The sequence below is a fragment of the Ranitomeya imitator genome, chromosome 2 (assembly GCF_032444005.1).
Source record: "Ranitomeya imitator isolate aRanImi1 chromosome 2, aRanImi1.pri, whole genome shotgun sequence".
Classification (NCBI taxonomy): Eukaryota; Metazoa; Chordata; class Amphibia; order Anura; family Dendrobatidae; genus Ranitomeya; species Ranitomeya imitator.
In genome coordinates, this window is record NC_091283.1 from 97792935 (window position 1) to 97816725 (window position 23791).

Below are 23791 nucleotides of genomic sequence, written 5' to 3' on the forward strand. Positions count from 1 at the left end.
CCCCCGCGCACAGCCCCGGCAGACACCCCCGCGCACAGCCCCGGCAGACACCCCCGCGCACAGCCCCGGCAGACACCCCCGCGCACAGCCCCGGCAGACCCCCGCGCACAGCCCCGGCAGACACCCCCGCGCGAACAGCCCCGGCACACCCCCGCGCGCACAGCCCCGACACACCCCCCCGCGCACAGCCCCGGCAGACACCCCCGCGCGCACAGCCCCGGCACACCCCCGCGCGCACAGCCCCGGCAGACACACCCACGCACAGCCCCGGCAGAGAGCTCCAGCAGACCCCCGCGCACAGCCCCGGCAGCTCCCCGCGCACAGCCCCGGCAGCTCCCCGCGCACAGCCCCGGCAGACACCTCCGCGCACAGCCCCGGCAGAGAGCTCCAGCAGACCTCCGCGCACAGCCCCGGCAGACCCCCGCATACAGCCCCGGCAGACACCCCCGCGCGCACAGCCCCGGCAGACACCCCCGCGCACAGCCCCGGCAGAGAGCTCCAGCAGACCCCCGCGCACAGCCCCGGCAGCTCCCCGCGCACAGCCCCGGCAGACACCCCCGCGCGCACAGCCCCGGCAGACACCCCCGCGCGCACAGCCCCGGCAGACACCCCCGCGCACAGCCCCGGCAGAGAGCTCCAGCAGACCCCCGCGCACAGCCCCGGCAGCTCCCCGCGCACAGCCCCGGCAGACACCCCCGCGCGCACAGCCCCGGCAGACACCCCCGCGCACAGCCCCGGCAGACACCCCCGCGCACAGCCCCGGCAGACACCCCCGCGCACAGCCCCGGCAGACACCCCCGCGCACAGCCCCGCGCGCACAGCCCCGACAGACCCCCGCGCACAGCCCCGGCAGACACCCCCGCGCACAGCCCCGGCAGACACCCCCGCGCACAGCCCCGGCAGACCCCCGCGCACAGCCCCGGCAGACACCCCCGCGCGAACAGCCCCGGCACACCCCCGCGCGCACAGCCCCGACACACCCCCCCGCGCACAGCCCCGGCAGACACCCCCGCGCGCACAGCCCCGGCACACCCCCGCGCGCACAGCCCCGGCAGACACACCCACGCACAGCCCCGGCAGAGAGCTCCAGCAGACCCCCGCGCACAGCCCCGGCAGCTCCCCGCGCACAGCCCCGGCAGACACCTCCGCGCACAGCCCCGGCAGAGAGCTCCAGCAGACCTCCGCGCACAGCCCCGGCAGACCCCCGCACACAGCCCCGGCAGACACCCCCGCGCGCACAGCCCCGGCAGACACCCCCGCGCACAGCCCCGGCAGACACCCCCGCGCACAGCCCCGCGCGCACAGCCCCGACAGACCCCCGCGCACAGCCCCGGCAGACACCCCCGCGCACAGCCCCGGCAGACACCCCAGCGCACAGCCCCGGCAGACCCCCGCGCACAGCCCCGGCAGACACCCCCGCGCGAACAGCCCCGGCACACCCCCGCGCGCACAGCCCCGACACACCCCCCCGCGCACAGCCCCGGCAGACACCCCCGCGCGCACAGCCCCGGCACACCCCCGCGCGCACAGCCCTGGGAGACACACCCACACACAGCCCCGGCAGAGAGCTCCAGCAGACCCCCGCGCACAGCCCCGGCAGCTCCCCGCGCACAGCCCCGGCAGCTCCCCGCGCACAGCCCCGGCAGACACCTCCGCGCACAGCCCCGGCAGAGAGCTCCAGCAGACCTCCGCGCACAGCCCCGGCAGACCCCCGCACACAGCCCCGGCAGACACCCCCGCGCGCACAGCCCCGGCAGACACCCCCGCGCGCACAGCCCCGGCAGACACCCCCGCGCGCACAGCCCCGGCAGACACCCCCGCGCACAGCCCCGGCAGAGAGCTCCAGCAGACCCCCGCGCACAGCCCCGGCAGCTCCCCGCGCACAGCCCCGGCAGACACCCCCGCGCGCACAGCCCCGGCAGACACCCCCGCGCGCACAGCCCCGGCAGAGAGCTCCAGCAGACCCTCGCACACAGCCCCGGCAGACACCCCCGCGCGCACAGCCCCGGCAGACCCCCGCGCACAGCCCCGGCAGAGAGCTCCAGCAGACCCCCGCGCACAGCCCCGGCAGACCCCCGCGCACAGCCCCGGCAGACACCCCCGCGCGAACAGCCCCGGCAGACACCCCCGCGCGAACAGCCCCGTCACACCCCCGCGCGAACAGCCCCGGCAGACCCCCGCGCACAGCCCCGGCAGACACCCCCGCGCACAGCCCCGGCAGACACCCCCGCGCACAGCCCCGGCAGACACCCCCGCGCACAGCCCCGGCAGACACCCCCGCGCACAGCCCCGGCAGACACCCCCGCGCGCACAGCCCCGGCAGACACCCCCGCGCGCACAGCCCCGGCAGACACCCCCGCGCGCACAGCCCCGGCAGACACCCCCGCGCGCACAGCCCCGGCAGAGAGCTCCGGCAGACACCCCCGCGCACAGCCCCGGCAGACACCCCCGCGCGCACAGCCCCGGCAGACACCCCCGCGCACAGCCCCGGCAGTTCCCCGCGCACAGCCCCGGCAGACCCCCCCGCGCACAGCCCCGGCAGAGAGCTCCAGCAGACCCCCGCACACAGCCCCGGCAGACCCCCGCGCGCACAGCCCCGACACACCCCCCCGCACACAGCCCCGGCAGACACCCCCGCGCACAGCCCCGGCAGAGAGCTCCAGCAGACCCCCGCGCACAGCCCCGGCAGCTCCCCGCGCACAGCCCCGGCAGACACCCCCGCGCGCACAGCCCCGGCAGACACCCCCGCGCGCACAGCCCCGGCAGAGAGCTCCAGCAGACCCTCGCACACAGCCCCGGCAGACACCCCCGCGCGCACAGCCCCGGCAGACCCCCGCGCACAGCCCCGGCAGAGAGCTCCAGCAGACCCCCGCGCACAGCCCCGGCAGACCCCCGCGCACAGCCCCGGCAGACACCCCTGCGCACAGCCCCTGCAGACACACCCGCGCGAACAGCCCCGGCAGACACCCCCGCGCGAACAGCCCCGTCACACCCCCGCGCGAACAGCCCCGGCAGACCCCCGCGCACAGCCCCGGCAGACACCCCCGCGCACAGCCCCGGCAGACACCCCCGCGCACAGCCCCGGCAGACACCCCCGCGCACAGCCCCGGCAGACACCCCCGCGCACAGCCCCGGCAGACACCCCCGCGCGCACAGCCCCGGCAGACACCCCCGCGCGCACAGCCCCGGCAGACACCCCCGCGCGCACAGCCCCGGCAGAGAGCTCCGGCAGACACCCCCGCGCACAGCCCCGGCAGACACCCCCGCGCGCACAGCCCCGGCAGACCCCCGCGCACAGCCCCGGCAGACACCCCCGCGCACAGCCCCGGCAGTTCCCCGCGCACAGCCCCGGCAGACCCCCCCGCGCACAGCCCCGGCAGAGAGCTCCAGCAGACCCCCGCACACAGCCCCGGCAGACCCCCGCGCGCACAGCCCCGACACACCCCCCCGCGCACAGCCCCGGCAGACACCCCCGCGCACAGCCCCGGCAGACACCCCCGCGCACAGCCCCGGCAGACACCCCCACGCACAGCCCCGGCAGACCCCCGCGCACAGCCCCGGCAGACACCCCCGCGCACAGCCCCGGCAGACACCCCCGCGCACAGCCCCGGCAGACCCCCGCGCACAGCCCCGGCAGACACCCCCGCGCGAACAGCCCCGGCACACCCCCGCGCACACAGCCCCGACACCCCCCCCCGCGCACAGCCCCGGCAGACACCCCCGCGCGCACAGCCCCGGCAGACACACCCACGCACAGCCCCGGCAGAGAGCTCCAGCAGACCCCCGCGCACAGCCCCGGCAGCTCCCCGCGCACAGCCCCGGCAGCTCCCCGCGCACAGCCCCGGCAGACACCTCCGCGCACAGCCCCGGCAGAGAGCTCCAGCAGACCTCCGCGCACAGCCCCGGCAGACCCCCGCACACAGCCCCGGCAGACACCCCCGCGCGCACAGCCCCGGCAGACACCCCCGCGCGCACAGCCCCGGCAGACCCCCGCGCACAGCCCCGGCAGACACCCCCGCGCACAGCCCCGGCAGACACCCCCGCGCACAGCCCCGGCAGTTCCCCGCGCACAGCCCCGGCAGACCCCCCCGCGCACAGCCCCGGCAGAGAGCTCCAGCAGACCCCCGCACACAGCCCCGGCAGACCCCCGCGCGCACAGCCCCGACACACCCCCCCGCGCACAGCCCCGGCAGACACCCCCGCGCACAGCCCCGGCAGACACCCCCGCGCACAGCCCCGGCAGACACCCCCGCGCACAGCCCCGGCAGACACCCCCGCGCACAGCCCCGGCAGACACCCCCGCGCACAGCCCCGGCAGACACCCCCGCGCACAGCCCCGGCAGACACCCCCGCGCACAGCCCCGGCAGACCCCCGCGCACAGCCCCGGCAGACACCCCCGCGCGAACAGCCCCGGCACACCCCCGCGCGCACAGCCCCGACACACCCCCCCGCGCACAGCCCCGGCAGACACCCCCGCGCGCACAGCCCCGGCACACCCCCGCGCGCACAGCCCCGGCAGACACACCCACGCACAGCCCCGGCAGAGAGCTCCAGCAGACCCCCGCGCACAGCCCCGGCAGCTCCCCGCGCACAGCCCCGGCAGCTCCCCGCGCACAGCCCCGGCAGACACCTCCGCGCACAGCCCCGGCAGAGAGCTCCAGCAGACCTCCGCGCACAGCCCCAGCAGACCCCCGCATACAGCCCCGGCAGACACCCCCGCGCGCACAGCCCCGGCAGACACCCCCGCGCACAGCCCCGGCAGAGAGCTCCAGCAGACCCCCGCGCACAGCCCCGGCAGCTCCCCGCGCACAGCCCCGGCAGACACCCCCACGCGCACAGCCCCGGCAGACACCCCCGCGCGCACAGCCCCGGCAGACACCCCCGCGCACAGCCCCGGCAGAGAGCTCCAGCAGACCCCCGCGCACAGCCCCGGCAGCTCCCCGCGCACAGCCCCGGCAGACACCCCCGCGCGCACAGCCCCGGCAGACACCCCCGCGCACAGCCCCGGCAGACACCCCCGCGCACAGCCCCGGCAGACACCCCCGCGCACAGCCCCGGCAGACACCCCCGCGCACAGCCCCGCGCGCACAGCCCCGACAGACCCCCGCGCACAGCCCCGGCAGACACCCCCGCGCACAGCCCCGGCAGACACCCCCGCGCACAGCCCCGGCAGACCCCCGCGCACAGCCCCGGCAGACACCCCCGCGCGAACAGCCCCGGCACACCCCCGCGCGCACAGCCCCGACACACCCCCCCGCGCACAGCCCCGGCAGACACCCCCGCGCGCACAGCCCCGGCACACCCCCGCGCGCACAGCCCCGGCAGACACACCCACGCACAGCCCCGGCAGAGAGCTCCAGCAGACCCCCGCGCACAGCCCCGGCAGCTCCCCGCGCACAGCCCCGGCAGACACCTCCGCGCACAGCCCCGGCAGAGAGCTCCAGCAGACCTCCGCGCACAGCCCCGGCAGACCCCCGCACACAGCCCCGGCAGACACCCCCGCGCGCACAGCCCCGGCAGACACCCCCGCGCGCACAGCCCCGGCAGACACCCCCGCGCGCACAGCCCCGGCAGACACCCCCGCGCACAGCCCCGCGCGCACAGCCCCGACAGACCCCCGCGCACAGCCCCGGCAGACACCCCCGCGCACAGCCCCGGCAGACACCCCCGCGCACAGCCCCGGCAGACCCCCGCGCACAGCCCCGGCAGACACCCCCGCGCGAACAGCCCCGGCACACCCCCGCGCGCACAGCCCCGACACACCCCCCCGCGCACAGCCCCGGCAGACACCCCCGCGCGCACAGCCCCGGCACACCCCCGCGCGCACAGCCCCGGCAGACACACCCACGCACAGCCCCGGCAGAGAGCTCCAGCAGACCCCCGCGCACAGCCCCGGCAGCTCCCCGCGCACAGCCCCGGCAGCTCCCCGCGCACAGCCCCGGCAGACACCTCCGCGCACAGCCCCGGCAGAGAGCTCCAGCAGACCTCCGCGCACAGCCCCGGCAGACCCCCGCACACAGCCCCGGCAGACACCCCCGCGCGCACAGCCCCGGCAGACACCCCCGCGCGCACAGCCCCGGCAGACACCCCCGCGCGCACAGCCCCGGCAGACACCCCCGCGCACAGCCCCGGCAGAGAGCTCCAGCAGACCCCCGCGCACAGCCCCGGCAGCTCCCCGCGCACAGCCCCGGCAGACACCCCCGCGCGCACAGCCCCGGCAGACACCCCCGCGCGCACAGCCCCGGCAGAGAGCTCCAGCAGACCCTCGCACACAGCCCCGGCAGACACCCCCGCGCGCACAGCCCCGGCAGACCCCCGCGCACAGCCCCGGCAGAGAGCTCCAGCAGACCCCCGCGCACAGCCCCGGCAGACCCCCGCGCACAGCCCCGGCAGACACCCCCGCGCGAACAGCCCCGGCAGACACCCCCGCGCGAACAGCCCCGTCACACCCCCGCGCGAACAGCCCCGGCAGACCCCCGCGCACAGCCCCGGCAGACACCCCCGCGCACAGCCCCGGCAGACACCCCCGCGCACAGCCCCGGCAGACACCCCCGCGCACAGCCCCGGCAGACACCCCCGCGCACAGCCCCGGCAGACACCCCCGCGCACAGCCCCGGCAGACACCCCCGCGCGCACAGCCCCGGCAGACACCCCCGCGCGCACAGCCCCGGCAGACACCCCCGCGCGCACAGCCCCGGCAGAGAGCTCCGGCAGACACCCCCGCGCACAGCCCCGGCAGACACCCCCGCGCGCACAGCCCCGGCAGACACCCCCGCGCGCACAGCCCCGGCAGACACCCCCGCGCACAGCCCCGGCAGACACCCCCGCGCACAGCCCCGGCAGAGAGCTCCAGCAGACCCCCGCACACAGCCCCGGCAGACCCCCGCGCGCACAGCCCCGACACACCCCCCCGCGCACAGCCCCGGCAGACACCCCCGCGCACAGCCCCGGCAGACACCCCCGCGCACAGCCCCGGCAGACACCCCCGCGCACAGCCCCGGCAGACACCCCCACGCACAGCCCCGGCAGACCCCCGCGCACAGCCCCGGCAGACACCCCCGCGCACAGCCCCGGCAGACACCCCCGCGCACAGCCCCGGCAGACCCCCGCGCACAGCCCCGGCAGACACCCCCGCGCGAACAGCCCCGGCACACCCCCGCGCGCACAGCCCCGACACACCCCCCCGCGCACAGCCCCGGCAGACACCCCCGCGCGCACAGCCCCGGCACACCCCCGCACGCACAGCCCCGGCAGACACACCCACGCACAGCCCCGGCAGAGAGCTCCAGCAGACCCCCGCGCACAGCCCCGGCAGCTCCCCGCGCACAGCCCCGGCAGCTCCCCGCGCACAGCCCCGGCAGACACCTCCGCGCACAGCCCCGGCAGAGAGCTCCAGCAGACCTCCGCGCACAGCCCCGGCAGACCCCCGCACACAGCCCTGGCAGACACCCCCGCGCGCACAGCCCCGGCAGACCCCCGCGCACAGCCCCGGCAGACACCCCCGCGCACAGCCCCGGCAGACACCCCCGCGCACAGCCCCGGCAGTTCCCCGCGCACAGCCCCGGCAGACCCCCCCGCGCACAGCCCCGGCAGAGAGCTCCAGCAGACCCCCGCACACAGCCCCGGCAGACCCCCGCGCGCACAGCCCCGACACACCCCCCCACGCACAGCCCCGGCAGACACCCCCGCGCACAGCCCCGGCAGACACCCCCGCGCACAGCCCCGGCAGACACCCCCGCGCACAGCCCCGGCAGACACCCCCGCGCACAGCCCCGGCAGACACCCCCGCGCACAGCCCCGGCAGACACCCCCGCGCACAGCCCCGGCAGACACCCCCGCGCACAGCCCCGGCAGACACCCCCGCGCACAGCCCCGGCAGACACCCCCGCGCACAGCCCCGGCAGACACCCCCGCGCACAGCCCCGGCAGACACCCCCGCGCGAACAGCCCCGGCACACCCCCGCGCGCACAGCCCCGACACCCCCCCCCCCCCCCGCGCACAGCCCCGGCAGACACCCCCGCGCGCACAGCCCCGGCACACCCCCGCGCGCACAGCCCCGGCAGACACACCCACGCACAGCCCCGGCAGAGAGCTCCAGCAGACCCCCGCGCACAGCCCCGGCAGCTCCCCGCGCACAGCCCCGGCAGACACCCCCGCGCGCACAGCCCCGGCAGACACCCCCGCGCACAGCCCCGGCAGAGAGCTCCAGCAGACCCCCGCACACAGCCCCGGCAGACCCCCGCGCGCACAGCCCCGACACACCCCCCCGCGCACAGCCCCGGCAGACACCCCCGCGCACAGCCCCGGCAGACACCCCCGCGCACAGCCCCGGCAGACACCCCCGCGCACAGCCCCGGCAGACACCCCCGCGCACAGCCCCGGCAGACACCCCCGCGCACAGCCCCGGCAGACACCCCCGCGCACAGCCCCGGCAGACACCCCCGCGCACAGCCCCGGCAGACCCCCGCGCACAGCCCCGGCAGACACCCCCGCGCGAACAGCCCCGGCACACCCCCGCGCGCACAGCCCCGACACCCCCCCCCCCGCGCACAGCCCCGGCAGACACCCCCGCGCGCACAGCCCCGGCACACCCCCGCGCGCACAGCCCCGGCAGACACACCCACGCACAGCCCCGGCAGAGAGCTCCAGCAGACCCCCGCGCACAGCCCCGGCAGCTCCCCGCGCACAGCCCCGGCAGACACCCCCGCGCGCACAGCCCCGGCAGACACCCCCGCGCACAGCCCCGGCAGAGAGCTCCAGCAGACCTCCGCGCACAGCCCCGGCAGACCCCCGCACACAGCCCTGGCAGACACCCCCGCGCGCACAGCCCCGGCAGAGAGCTCCAGCAGACCCCCGCGCACAGCCCCGGCAGACCCCCGCGCGAACAGCCCCGGCAGACACCCCCGCGCACAGCCCCGGCAGACCCCCGCGCACAGCCCCGGCAGACCCCCGCGCACAGCCCCGGCAGAGAGCTCCAGCAGACCCCCGCGCACAGCCCCTTATCGGAATTCAGAATGTAAGTTTCCTAACTTGTGAGAATGGCTTCCTATGGCGCTGCCGGTGCACAGAATGCGGCTATAGCTCCTTGTATCGCGGTCACTCCGCTGCCAGCTCGGTGGGGGGCGGCGGAGCTCCGCTGCTGCAGTGACAGCTCTACGATGTATAAATAACCTGCGTCTCCTCACAGGACCTCTCCTCTCTTTTTTTTTTTTTTACGCCTCTCAAACTTACAAAACTACAACTCCCATCGCCCACTGCGCGGCGACTCCGAGCTTCGTCCAATCCGAAGTGTTACTTCACCGAAAAACCCCGCCCCGGCCCGGATCACGTGACCCTGGATTGGGCTGTTCTCCTTTGGAGAGGTGAGCGGCGGTTTCAGAACTTCCTGTCAGGCTCAGCGGCCCTGGAGGCGGATCTGACCGTCACAGGTAGGAAGGGGAGTCCGAGGCTGAGGCCGCTGCTAGGGCCGGCACCTGATCTGGGTCAGTACATCAGGTCTGACCGGCGGCTGGAACTCAGCTGGGCCCCCGGCTTGGTTGTGGAGAGCAGGCGGGGCGGTGAGAAGTGCCCGGCGGCCAGTGCGGGACGCGGCTTCTCACTGCCGTATATGTATCCTGGTAGGCGCAGGTGTTATTTCTGGCCCGTCCCGGCACCCGTCCTTATCTGGAAGTGGAGGGAGTAAGCAGTGCAGCTCTGTCCTGTGTCATATGTCAGCCTCTGGTGTGCCAGTACGTGTGTGCACCTGGGGGGGTGATTATACTGCCCCTCTGCTGTGCTGTGTGCACCTGGGGGGTGACTATACTGCCCCTGTGCACCTGGGGGGGTGACTATACTGCCCCTGTGCACCTGGGGGGGTGACTATACTGCCCCTGTGCACCTGGGGGGGTGACTATACTGCCCCTGTGCACCTGGGGGGGTGACTATACTGCCCCTGTGCACCTGGGGGGGTGACTATACTGCCCCTGTGCACCTGGGGGGGTGACTATACTGCCCCTGTGTTGTGTGCCCCCCTGGGGGGTGACTATACTGCCCCTGTGTTGTGTGCCCCCTGGGGGGTGACTATACTGCCCCTGTGTTGTGTGCCCCCCTGGGGGGTGACTATGCTGCCCCTGTGTTGTGTGCCCCCCTGGGGGGTGACTATGCTGCCCCTGTGTTGTGTGCCCCCCTGGGGGGTGACTATGCTGCCCCTGTGTTGTGTGCCCCCCTGGGGGGTGACTATGCTGCCCCTGTGTTGTGTGCCCCCCTGGGGGGTGACTATGCTGCCCCTGTGTTGTGTGCCCCCCTGGTGGGTGACTATACTGCCCCAGTGCTGTGTGCACCTGGTATAAATAACAAAATGAGTTGTCACCTGACAGCTTCTGCTAGTCCCTGGCCTCCGTACTCGTGCTTCTGAGCCCACCAGCCCAGGTGACGGGTGGGACGGCGTCTCCATGCCAGTGGTGATCGCAGAAAGGAGACTTGTGGGATGAATAATACTTTATACCAGATTATCTAGAATCCTGGGAAACCCCTTTACGTGTTTTCTCATCTGAGCTCTGGGGCCCCCACTGTTCCTGGGCCCCAGGGGGTGTAACGCTACCCCAGCTCCGCTCTCCACAATGAATGGGGCAGCTGCAGTACATTGTGGAGCCGCTGTGAAGGGGATGCAGCTCGGTCAGTGCCACGTCCCCTCCATTCTCAGGCCAGTGGGGGTCTGAGATCAGAGCACACCAGCTATAATGTGAAGGATATGGGAGCGATATGTGATGACATGTTCAGACTAGAGCCCCTATAAGGTGGCAGGTTTACTGTAACTTCTGTAAGGTGTATATATTGGTTAAATGATCTGTCATCAGACCTTAAAGGGAACCTGTCACCTGAATTTGGCGGGACTGGTTTTGGGTCATATGGGCGGAGTTTTTGGGTGTTTGATTCACCCTTTCCTTACCCGCTGGCTGCATGCTGGCCGCAATATTGGATTGAAGTTCATGCTGTGTCCTCCGTAGTATACGCCTGCACAAGACAATCTTGCCTTGCGCAGGTGTGTACTACGGAGGACAGAGAATGAACTTCAATCCAATATTGCGGCCAGCATTCAGCCAGCGGGTAAGGAAAGGGTGAATCAAACACCCAAAAACTCTGCCCATATGACCCAAAACCAGTCCCGCCAAATTCAGGTGACAGGTTCCCTTTAAAGAAACACTACTGAATTGTTAAAAAGTGCATAATGTCTATGTGTCTGCAGCTCGGGGCTGTGGTGCTTGGTCAGGAAGATCCCACTCCGATGGCTGTCATATACAGTGGGGCAAAAAAGTATTTAGTCAGTCAGCAATAGTGCAAGTTCCACCACTTAAAAAGATGAGAGGCGTCTGTAATTTACATCATAGGTAGACCTCAACTATGGGAGACAAACTGAGAAAACAAAATCCAGAAAATCATTGTCTGTTTTTTTAACATTTTATTTGCACATTATGGTGGAAAATAAGTATTTGGTCAGAAACAAAATTTCATCTCAATACTTTGTAATATATCCTTTGTTGGCAATGACAGAGGTCAAACGCTTTCTGTAAGTCTTCACAAGGTTGCCACACACTGTTGTTGGTATGTTGGCCCATTCCTCCATGCAGATCTGCTCTAGAGCAGTGATGTTTTTGGCTTTTCGCTTGGCAACACGGACTTTCAACTCCCTCCAAAGGTTTTCTATAGGGTTGAAATCTGGAGACTGGCTAGGCCACTCCAGGACCTTGAAATGCTTCTTACAAAGCCACTCCTTCGTTGCCCTGGCGGTGTGCTTTGGATCATTGTCATGTTGAAAGACCCAGCCACGTTTCATCTTCAATGCCCTTGCTGATGGAAGGAGGTTTGCACTCAAAATCTCACGATACATGGCCCCATTCATTCTTTCATGTACCCGGATCAGTCGTCCTGGCCCCTTTGCAGAGAAACAGCCCCAAAGCATGATGTTTCCACCACCATGCTTTACAGTAGGTATGGTGTTTGATGGATGCAACTCAGTATTCTTTTTCCTCCAAACACGACAAGTTGTGTTTCTACCAAACAGTTCCAGTTTGGTTTCATCAGACCATAGGACATTCTCCCAAAACTCCTCTGGATCATCCAAATGCTCTCTAGCAAACTTCAGACGGGCCTGGACATGTACTGGCTTAAGCATTGGGACACGTCTGGCACTGCAGGATCTGAGTCCATGGAGGCGTAGTGTGTTACTTATGGTAGGCCTTGTTACATTGGTCCCAGCTCTCTGCAGTTCATTCACTAGGTCCCCCCGCGTGGTTCTGGGATTTTTGCTCACCGTTCTTGTGATCATTCTGACCCCACGGGGTGGGATTTTGCGTGGAGCCCCAGATCGAGGGAGATTATCAGTGGTCTTGTATGTCTTCCATTTCTAATTATTGCTCCCACTGTTGATTTCTTCACTCCAAGCTGGTTGGCTATTGCAGATTCAGTCTTCCCAGCCTGGTGCAGGGCTACAATTTTGTTTCTGGTGTCCTTTGACAGCTCTTTGGTCTTCACCATAGTGGAGTTTGGAGTCAGACTGTTTGAGGGTGTGCACAGGTGTCTTTTTATACTGATAACAAGTTTAAACAGGCGCCATTACTACAGGTAATGAGTGGAGGAAAGAGGAGACTCTTAAAGAAGAAGTTACAGGTCTGTGAGAGCCAGAAATCTTGATTGTTTGTTTCTGACTTATTTTCCATCATAATATGCAAATAAATTGTTAAAAAAACAGACAATGTGATTTTCTGGATTTTTTTTTCTCAGTTTGTCTCCCATAGTTGAGGTCTACCTATGATGTAAATTACAGACGCCTCTCATCTTTTTAAGTGGTGGAACTTGCACTATTGCTGACTGACTAAATACTTTTTTGCCCCACGGTATGGGCCGGTGTCTGTGTATACAGCTGGTAAAGCTCCACAGAGGTTTTCCCCCCTCTATTACCCAGCTGGCGGTCCTGGTGGACACCGAATCCTGTGCTCGGACCGCAGAGCGTGTCTGCCGTGCAGGCTCTTCACACTTGTTAGCTGCACCCAATCCTTTTCACAGTATAGTGAGAATTGCTGCATGCTTCTGCTATACTGATATCGTCCAGGGCTCAGGAGGCCAAGGCGCTCAGAATATTGCAGAGTTTGTTTCTAAAATTTGCCAAGCCCTGAAGTCCGGACCTGTACTTTACAGCTCGGCTGCTAAACCATGTTCTACGTGATGTGCTTCATCATTTTACGTTTCCTGTAAACATGGAACATTTTTGGTTAGACTTGGGAATGAACTTTTGGAAATTGTCTTATTTTAGGTGCCCACGGACTGGAACTAGCAGCACTTCAGATGCATCGCGTATGTTCTCTGCGTCCAAAGCGCTGCGGTCTATTGCATGCAGGTGAATCCACATCTGTTCACTGCACTGTGCGCATTTACCACATTCAGTACATTCTATTGATGGAACCTCTGTTGCAGAAACCTGTGTCTCCGCAAGAGAAACTGACATGCTGCAGCCTGGAGAGAAGCGCCACGTGTCAGTCTCCGCAGGTGATCCGCAGGCATCCGTGCACGCATAGCGCACATGGGATTTCTAGAAATCCCATCCACTATGCTGTAACATCTGGTTGCTGTGGTTTTGATGCTGCAGCTGTTCCTGATCGTGGGCACGTACCCTTATTGTTATTATTGGTTGTTTCTTGTTGGGTAAGTATACAGGTGTTGGCATCAGAAGGGATTTGTATGCCTTTCATGCTTGCCACTTTCTAGTTGTTAAATCACCTCTTTCTGTATTACATCTGTTTTGGTTCTCCATTCATTCCCTCCTAGACCCTTCACAGTCTGGTTTCCGCCCCCTACATTCGACAGAAACTGCACTCAAGGTGACCAATGACCTTCTGACAGCAAATTGTAACTGTGACCACTCTCTGCTCTTTCTCCTCGACCTTTCTGCAGCTTTTGATACTGTTGACCACCATCTCCTACTCTCTAGGCTCCAGTCACTAGGCATTAAGGACACTGCTCTCTCCTGGTTCTCCTCCTATCTTTCTCACTGCTCCTTCAGTGTTCTGTTCTCTGGCTCCACTTCATCTCCTCTTCCTCTCACTGTTGGGGTACCTCAGGGCTCAGTCCTTGGCCCCCTTCTCTTCTCCCTCTACACGGCCCCAAATAGACAGATCATCAGCAGATTTGGCTTTCAGTACCATCTTTATGCCGACGACACACAACTATACACGTCATCCCCTGACCTTACCCCCGCTGTACTACAGAACGCCACTGACTGTCTGTCTGCAGTCTCCAACATCATGTCCGCTCTATATCTGAAACTCAACCTCTCCAAAGCTGAACTTCTTCTGCTCCCGCCATCTACCAACCTCCCTAAATCTGACATTTCCCTCTCCGTGGGTGGCACCATAATATCGCCCTGGCAGCAGGCGCGCTGTCTGGGTGTTATGTTTGACTCCGATCTCTCCTTCACCTCCCATATACAATCTCTTGCCCGCTCGTGCCTCTTACACCTAAAGAACATCTCTAGAATCCGCCCTTTTCTCTCCATGGAAACAACAAAAACCCTCACTGTCGCCCTGATCCACTCCCGCCTGGACTACTGCAAGGCTTTATTAATTGGCCTCCCCCTCACGGGACTTTCTCCTCTCCAGTCCATCCTTAATGCAGCAGCCAGGGTCGTCCATCTAGATAATCGTTACTCGGACGCGTCCGCTCTTCGAGAGTTGTTACACTGGCTGCCCATTCATTACAGGATACAATTCAAAGTACTTGTTCTCACCCACAAAGCTCTCCACAGTGCGGCACCCACTTACATCTCCTCCCTTATTTCTGTCTATCGGCCTAACCGACCGCTGCGCTCTGCAAATGACTTTCGACTAACCTCTGCACTAATCCGTACCTCCCACTCCCGACTCCAAGACTTCTCCCGTGCTGCACCAATCCTCTGGAATGCTCTACCCCAAGATATTAGGACCATCCACAATTTGCATAGTTTTAGGCGCTCGCTCAAAACACATTTGTTCAGAGCGGCCTTTCACATTCAGTAATCTCTCATTTTATGTTTGTGTGTGTGCGTCTGTAGCCCATTCACTATCTCCATCTATCCCCCACCCTCTGAAGATGGCTGGACCATCATTGTAAATACATCATTGTAAATACACACCTGTACTTTGTATCCCCCACCTCATTGTAGATTGTAAGCTCTCACAAGCAGGGGCGGCTAATTTTGCTTTAATTATTGTATTGTTAACTTTGTTACTTATGACTGTTGTGTTTGAAAGTGTTAAACAGTAAAGCGCTGCGGAATATGTTGGCGCTATATAAATAAAGATTATTGTTATTATTATTATAGTTAGATTAAACTGTAATGTTTTATTGGAAGTGCTTCAGCTTTTACTCTTCATCGTTGTTTGTTTTAGGCTTGTTTTTTTTTTATGGTTTTGCTGTCGTTTTTGTGGCCACTCTGCCACTGACTTTTTTTTTTTTTTTTTCTACAATACAAAACCATATTTAGTGAGTTGCTTCCAAAGCCGCCCGCAAGGATGCTACTTAACCGCTTCATGGTGTCCGAACCCTGAGGGTATGTATATTGTTACAGAGCGGACAGCTTCTTAGGGGAAGCCCAGCAAAAAAAAATGAACATGTCGCTATTAGGAAATCTGTCACCAGGGTTAGGTGGAAAAAAACCTAGTGACAGATTTCCTCTAAGAGAACTCCTCCTTTCAGTGTGTTTTTATTAATAATCTCTTAAATATTCCCACATATCAAAAGTAACCAAATAAATTGGCAATTCATCATTTAAAAAAAAAAAAAAAAATTATAGGTCGACACGGTGGCTCAGTGGTTAGTAGTGATTCTGTGCAGGCCTGTGAGCTCAAATCCCACCAGGAACATCATCTGCAAAGAGTTTAAGTTCTATCCGTGTTTGTGTGGGTTTCCTCCGGGTTCTCCGGTTTCCTCCCACACTACAGAGACCTACTGATAGATTGATGGGATTGATGGGAGCGCAGAGCACTGACGCTCGGCTAGAGTCGTTAGCATATCACATCCAATGTGACTCCAGCGTGACACCAGCCAGTGCTAGGAGAGAAAAACCCTATGAATTAAGGAGATGAACTACACGAACACTCACATTGCGGCTTTTGTGTTACCATATGCATTCGGCATCACACAGCTTTCATTTTCTTATGTGCTGTGAACCTGTAATCACACAGAAAATGCAAATTCATCGTGCTCAATGTATAAAAACGAGTGCAAGAAAAGATGTTGGAAATGTGGCAATATAATTGGCAACCAACAAGCCGTAATTTGAACAGGTGTTTTTTTTTTTTTTTTTTTTTTAATTGAAGGTCTCTTCTGTAGACTTCATCTACACCGGTGATGAGACTACTTTTTTTTTTGTAAAAAATTGGATTACTTCCTGTTGGAAGAAAGCATGGATACGTTCAGGATTCAGGGGAAGCGCAGTTTTTGATATTCATGTGATGGTAAATAAGTTGCTGCAAAAAGTACCTTGGAATCTGACAACTCGGCGCATCATGCAGATTCTCACAGTATTTTTTTACACCAGCGTTTTAAAGCCAAAATCAGAAGCGAATGCATAAAAGAGAAGTCTAAAGCTTCCTTTACCTGTAGCAGAGATGCTGTGGTTTTTCTATCTGAATTTCCAATTGGCAGTATTTATTATGTCTTCCACACGCTGCAGAAAGCAAGTTGATTCAGATTGCAGCATTTTGCAAATATTCACTTATTAGCCGTCATAAAGTACAAAACAAAAGTTTTGTAGATTCTACTGTGGATAACTTATGGGTGCGTTGCCAAAAATCTGAAGCTTGCCATTAATGACACCCTGTCAGTTCTGTGGCTGTTCTGTCATGTCCCCTGCTAGTCTCTGTCCACCCTGCCCTTCTGCGATGACGTATTTTCCCATGTTTGCGCACACGTTTTTGAGGCTTTCTCTCACTTAACACAAGAAAACAACCGTTACCTGGGAAATCGAGTCAGGGAAGAGCCGGCCATCCATGCCTGGCGCTCTCTATTGATTTTATGGGAGCTGCAGATGAAGCATTCCTGTGATGCATAAATGTGTGAGATGGGACATCCCTTTAGCAAGGGAGGACCATCATGAATCATCAGGTGGAAAGGCTCAGATAAGCCAGCAATGTCCATCATCTCATTCTCACGGTGGATTTCCATGTCCGTTTTTCAGCCACTGGCCATTGGCGTTGCCTGAGCATTAGACCGGAGGCTTCTGCTGGTCCTCGGTTGCTAGCCTGTGTCCCTGTAGGATTGCATTCAGAGCAAATACTAGCACCATTCTCTTTATATCTGTTGTGTTTGATTTCTTGGCCGCTGCCCTCTGTGGTTCCTCTCGAGAACAATAAAGCTCTGAAGAGTTGACTGATGTCCATTTAGAGAGACGCACTTGTGCTCTGCTCCAATACTCTGCAGCCGTGCCCAGTCCTCCCATAAAATAACAATGATGGGAGAATGGAGCCCATTTCTTTACTGTTCGTGTTACTAACCACAGAAGACATCTTCCAATCATGTCATTAAAACGGTGTCCAATCAATATGATTCTCATGCATTAACCAAGCTGTAACATTGCAGGGGTCTTCTCAGCAGCCGGTCTAGACAAGGAATGCAGCACTTACAAGTGCTTTACTTGCTCTGGCCACAGTCTGCCTCTGCAGCATTGGAGAATAGCAGAGCACTAAGATGCTCTGGTTGCAGCCTGGGCGAGCGCATAGTTTGGGCCAGAGTTACAACCATGCCACTAGTCCGAACTGTCAGCAGCGCACTGCCTTCTGGGATCAGTGCGCCCCTGAACATAGGGTAATGTGTTGCCACTAGTTTGATCAAAACCGTGTAAAAACCATCCCACTGCGACAAGGTGTACCCAAGCTGTAGTATATCTCCTCTGTGTCACCAGGCCTCAAAATATACAGGAGCAAAGCAGGACCCAGACCTGACTGTTCAGACACTGCCCATGGAAAGCTATGTAGCCAAAACGCACAGCCCGGAAACGGGAGCCATTTATACTTGCCTTTTTAATGTTATGCAGTACCCATGGGGTTGTTCTGTAGTAGAAAAATCTTTTAACCCCCTTCATAACATGCGCCATACATGTACTTTACATGGCGTGTCTCCCCCTTTGATGTGGGCTTTGGCGGTGAGCCCACATCTTTCCCGGTGGTCGGCGCTCATGGCAAGTCAGCAGTTCTGCTACATACAGGCAATTTGATCGCCTGTATGTAGCAGAGCCGATCGGATTATGGCAGCTTCTAGTCTCCCATGGGGACTATTGAAGCATGTGAAAAGTAAAAAAAATCACCCACCTTTCGCCCCCTTCAAAATAAAATATAAAAATCAAACATACCCATATGTGTTATTATCGCCGCATTCAGAATCGTCCAATCTATCAATATAAAAAAAGAATTAACCCAATCGCTAAACGACGTAACAAGAAAAAAGTCAAAACGCCAGAATTATGTTTTTTTGATCGCTGCAACATTGCATTAAAATGCAATAAAGGGTGATCAAAAGAACCTATCTGCACCAAAATGGCATTATTAAAAATGTCAGCTCAGTGCCCAAAAAATAAACCCTCAGCTAACCCGAGATCACGAAAAATAGACACGCTTCGGGTATCGGAAAATGGCGCAGGTTGTTTATTTTTAAACAAACTTTGGAATTTTTTTTTTTTCACCACTTAAATAAAAAGATCCTAGAGATGCTTGGTGTCTATGAACTCGTAATGACCTGGTGGAGAATCATAATGGCAGGTCAGTTTTAGCATTTGGTGAACATGGTAAAAAAAAAATCCAAAAAACAGTTGTGGAATTGCACTTTTTTTTTTTTTTTTTTGCAATATCCCGCATTCGGAATTTGTTTCCCGTTTTTGAGTACCCTATATAGTAAAATCAATGGTGTAGTTCGTTCAAAAGTACAACGCGTCCCGCAAAAAACAAGCCCTCACATGGCCATATGGACGTAAAAATAAAGTTATGGCTCTGGGAAGAAGGGGAGCGAAAAACAGAAACGCAAAAAATGAAAAAGGGCTCTGTCTAGAAGGGTTAAGGGAACTTATTGGGGTGTGAGAGGTTGTGGAAATCTGCATCCTAGTGCACTGCTTGTGTGACAGTCTTGCTTTTTATTTTAGACATTTTGGTAAAATAAGGTGGAGCCGCTGCGATTCCTTCAGCTCCTTTCCATGGAGCACGGCTGGCTCACCCAGTAACGCAGCGGGGGGCTGCGGCTCAGATTGGTGGTCAGCAGCTCCAGCACGCGGCGTTACTTACGTTCTGTTTTTCTATTTGCCGCCTTGATTATAATAGCCAATGGCAATAAAATCTCCCGTTCTGTAATCCATCCAATGTGCAGCTTGTATATGTGGCTGCGGCCGCTGTCGTACGCTCTCACATTAATATTCCTCGTCCTTTGTGTGACCACAGCCGACAGTGCTTTAAAAGGGAAGAAATGAAATCATGGCCTTTTTCCAGCTCGATGCGTCTTTGTGCTATTGATTCCTTGATTCATGGAAATGACTGTTGTGTGTGTGACGGTTGCCTGGCAACCGGACTAGATGATATTCCGCATTCCGGGGACTATTCTTACCTGATTGAATCCCATCACTGAAATCCAGCAGCTCGACGCGGTGTATTATTTCCAAATGGAGTAATATTTGTACACGAGGCTTATGCTGCTGAAGGCCTATAAAGCTTCAAGGAATTGGAAGTTTCGTGTCCATGTGCAGCGCTGGCAAAAGGTTGGACACCAGTACATGCAATGGTTTCTCTTCTTATTGGAATCAGGGCTGTGGAGTCGGTAAGCCACAGTTGCGACTCTGACTCCTGGATTTTATCAGGTTCCGACTCCGACTCCGGCTCCGACTCCTTCATAAATGGCCAATTTGTAACAATAAATTTAGGCTATGTGCACACGTTCAGGATTTCTTGCAGAAAATTCCTGAGAATTCCGGACATTTTCTGCAAGAAATCCGCAAGAAAACCGCATGCGTTTTTGCCGCGGTTTTTTCCGGACACTTCCCAATGCATTTTGGAGTGGGAAATCCGCAAAAAAAACGGAAAATTATAGAACATGCTGCTTTTTTTGCCGCGATGCGTTTTTTTCGCGGAAAAAAACGCATCATGTGCACAAAACATGCGGAATTCATTCTAAATGATGGGATGCTTATTGTATGCGTTTTTTTTTGCGGTTTTATAGCGTTTTTATCGGGAAAAACCGCGAAAAAACCGCAACGTGTGAACACCGCCTTACTGTTGTGAAATATTAACATCGTGCTTATTCAGTTTCTCACCATCATATAAGTAATCGGACCACTTTGGTAATACTGTTATTCCTCATGTACTCACAGTTAACTGATGCAAAGTTTGTTGAAAGAATAATACTTCTTACAGTCTTCCTCTTCTGAGTAGCAGCTGTGAGATGCTTGGAAGACGCACACCTAGTAAACATCTAGTCTAGAGGAGGAGCTTTACTACTAAGAATTTGCAACACATTTTCACTTTCATGCATTGTAAGTAGGGGGGTTGGGGCAGCATGAGGTTAACCAAGTATAAGATTAGATAAGGGCAGTGGAAAACAGTGACACACAAGAAGTTAAGGTACCGTCACATTTAGCGACGCTGCAGCGATCTAGACAACGATCCCGATCGCTGCAGCATCGCTGTGTGGTCGCTGGAGAGCTGTCACACAGACAGCTCTCCAGCGACCAACGATGCCGGTCCCCTGGTAACCAGGGTAAACATCGGGTTACTAAGCGCAGGGCCGCGCTTAGTAACCCGATGTTTACCCTGGTTACCAGCGTAAACGTAAAAAAAAAAAAAACAGTACATACTTACATTCCGGTGTCTGTCCTCCGGCGCTGTGCTTTCCTGCACTGTCAGCGCCGGCCAACCGTAAAGCAGAGCGTTGACGTCACCGCTGTGCTTTACGGCCAGCCGGCGCTCACAGCCAGTGCAGGAAAGCACAGCACCGGGGGACAGACACCTGAATGTAAGTATGTAGTGTTTGTTTTTTTTTTTTACGTTTACGCTGGTAACCAGGGTAAACATCGGGTTACTGAGCGCGGCCCTGCGCTTAGTAACCCGATGTTTACCCTGGTTACTAGTGAAGACATCGCTGAATCGGCGTCACACACACCGATTCAGCGATGTCTGCGGGAGATCCAGCGACGAAATGAAGTGCTGGACTTTCTGCTCCGACCAACGATGGTACAGCAGGATCCAGATCGCTGCTGCCTGTCAAACTGAACGATATCGCTAGCCAGGACGCTGCAACGTCACGGATCGCTAGCGATATCGTTCAGTGTGAAGGTACCTTAAGAAATGTCTCTATCTCCAGCAGAACTGCTTATCACTGTTGTTCATAGTTTGATAGAACATATACAGGTCCTTCTCAAAAAATTAGCATATAGTGTTAAATTTCATTATTTACCATAATGTAATGATTACAATTAAACTTTCATATATTATAGATTCATTATCCACCAACTGAAATTTGTCAGGTCTTTTATTGTTTTAATACTGATGATTTTGGCATACAACTCCTGATAACCCAAAAAACCTGTCTCAATAAATTAGCATATCAAGAAAAGGTTCTCTAAACGACCTATTACCATAATCTTCTGAATCAACTAATTAACTCTAAACACATGCAAAAGATACCTGAGGCTTTTATAAACTCCCTGCCTGGTTCATTACTCAAAACCCCCATCATGGGTAAGACTAGCGACCTGACAGATGTCAAGAAGGCCATCATTGACACCCTCAAGCAAGAGGGTAAGACCCAGAAAGAAATTTCTCAACAAATAGGCTGTTCCCAGAGTGCTGTATCAAGGCACCTCAATGGTAAGTCTGTTGGAAGGAAACAATGTGGCAGAAAACGCTGTACAACGAGAAGAGGAGACCGGACCCTGAGGAAGATTGTGGAGAAGGACCGATTCCAGACCTTGGGGAACCTGAGGAAGCAGTGGACTGAGTCTGGTGTGGAAACATCCAGAGCCACCGTGCACAGGCGTGTGCAGGAAATGGGCTACAGGTGCCGCATTCCCCAGGTAAAGCCACTTTTGAACCATAAACAGCGGCAGAGGCGCCTGACCTGGGCTACAGAGAAGCAGCACTGGACTGGTGCTAAGTGGTCCCAAGTACTTTTTTCTGATGAAAGCAAATTTTGCATGTCATTCGGAAATCATGGTGCCAGAGTCTGGAGGAAGACTGGGGAGAAGGAAATGCCAAAATTCCTGAAGTCCAGTGTCAAGTACCCACAGTCAGTGATGGTGTGGGGTGCCATGTCAGCTGCTGGTGTTGGTCCACTGTGTTTCATCAAGGGCAGGGTCAATGCAGCTAGCTATCAGGAGATTTTGGAGCACTTCATGCTTCCATCGGCTGAAATGCTTTATGGAGATGAAGATTTCATTTTTCAGCACGACCTGGCACCTGCTCACAGTGCCAAAACCACTGGTAAATGGTTTACTGACCATGGTATTACTGTGCTCAATTGGCCTGCCAACTCTCCTGACCTGAACCCCATAGAGAATCTGTGGGATATTGTGAAGAGAAAGTTGAGAGACGCAAGACCCAACACTCTGGATGAGCTTAAGGCCGCTATTGAAGCATCCTGGGCCTCCATAACATCTCAGCAGTGTCACAGGCTGATTGCCTCCATGCCACGCCGCATTGAAGCAGTCATTTCTGCCAAAGGATTCCCGACCAAGTATTGAGTGCATAACTGAACATTATTATTTGATGGTTTTTTTGTTTGTTATTAAAAAACACTTTTATTTGATTGGATGGGTGAAATATGCTAATTTATTGAGACAGGTTTTTTGGGTTATCAGGAGTTGTATGCCAAAATCATCAGTATTAAAACAATAAAAGACCTGACAAATTTCAGTTGGTGGATAATGAATCTATAATATATGAAAGTTTAATTGTAATCATTACATTATGGTAAATAATGAAATTTAACACTATATGCTAATTTTTTGAGAAGGACCTGTATATTTAAGTTACATTTCTAAAATTCATATGAAAGTTCTACTGTGAAATATTAATACGTTTTTTTAAAAGCTGGAGTCAGTGTATTTTTTCCGACTCCACAGCCCTGATTGGAATGTGCACATTGTAGATTCAGACTGAAGGCAGCAAAACCACAAAGGAGCAAACAAGGAGTACAGACACATGTAAGACAATCCAGACTGTTAACCCCTTGGTGACGGAGCCAATTTGGTACTTAAAGACCAAGCCAATTTTTGCAATTCTGACCAGTGTCACTTTGTGGTCATAACTCTGGAAAGTTTCAACAGATCCCACTGACTGAGACTGATGGACGTTTTGCAAACATTTTGCAATTTTCAAACTTTTTAATTTCTCCTACGTCTCATTGGGGGACACAGGACCATGGGTGTTATGCCGCTGCCACTAGGAGGACACTAAGCAAATACAGAAATAATAGCTCCTCCCCTTTGGCTGAAATCAATGGTTGGCGCCATGTCGCGTTGGGAGACCCCTGATGTACCTAAACAGTGGAAACCCCCCCCCAATTTTAACTCTAACCCTCACCACACCCCTAGCCCCAACACACCCCTAGCGAGGGTTTGATTTACTATTTTTAATTTTTTTTTATTTTGATCACTGTGAAAAATTTCTTATTGGTGCCGGATGGCAGATCTCAGCGGGCGCACTGTGCATGCGCCCGCCATTTTCTTCCCGGAAGAAGATGCTGGTGGCCAGGTTACAGGACCAGAGAAGGCAGGAGGGTCCAGGGACACCGACGGTATCGGGGGG

General features: G+C 58.8%; 1 protein-coding gene across 3 annotated transcripts in view; it reads left to right on the plus strand.

The window, feature by feature from the left end:
* The first annotated feature begins 9348 nt into the window (after positions 1-9348).
* The window catches only part of MTM1 (myotubularin 1), a 78376-nt gene continuing 63933 nt past the window's right edge, over positions 9349-23791 (plus strand). The window contains exon 1 of one of the 3 annotated variants that reach the window (XM_069747053.1): positions 9349-9430. The gene's annotated coding sequence lies outside the window, so the exon portion shown is untranslated. The remainder of the gene's footprint in view (positions 9431-23791) is intronic. The other 2 variants (XM_069747051.1, XM_069747052.1) reach the window with 2 other exon arrangements.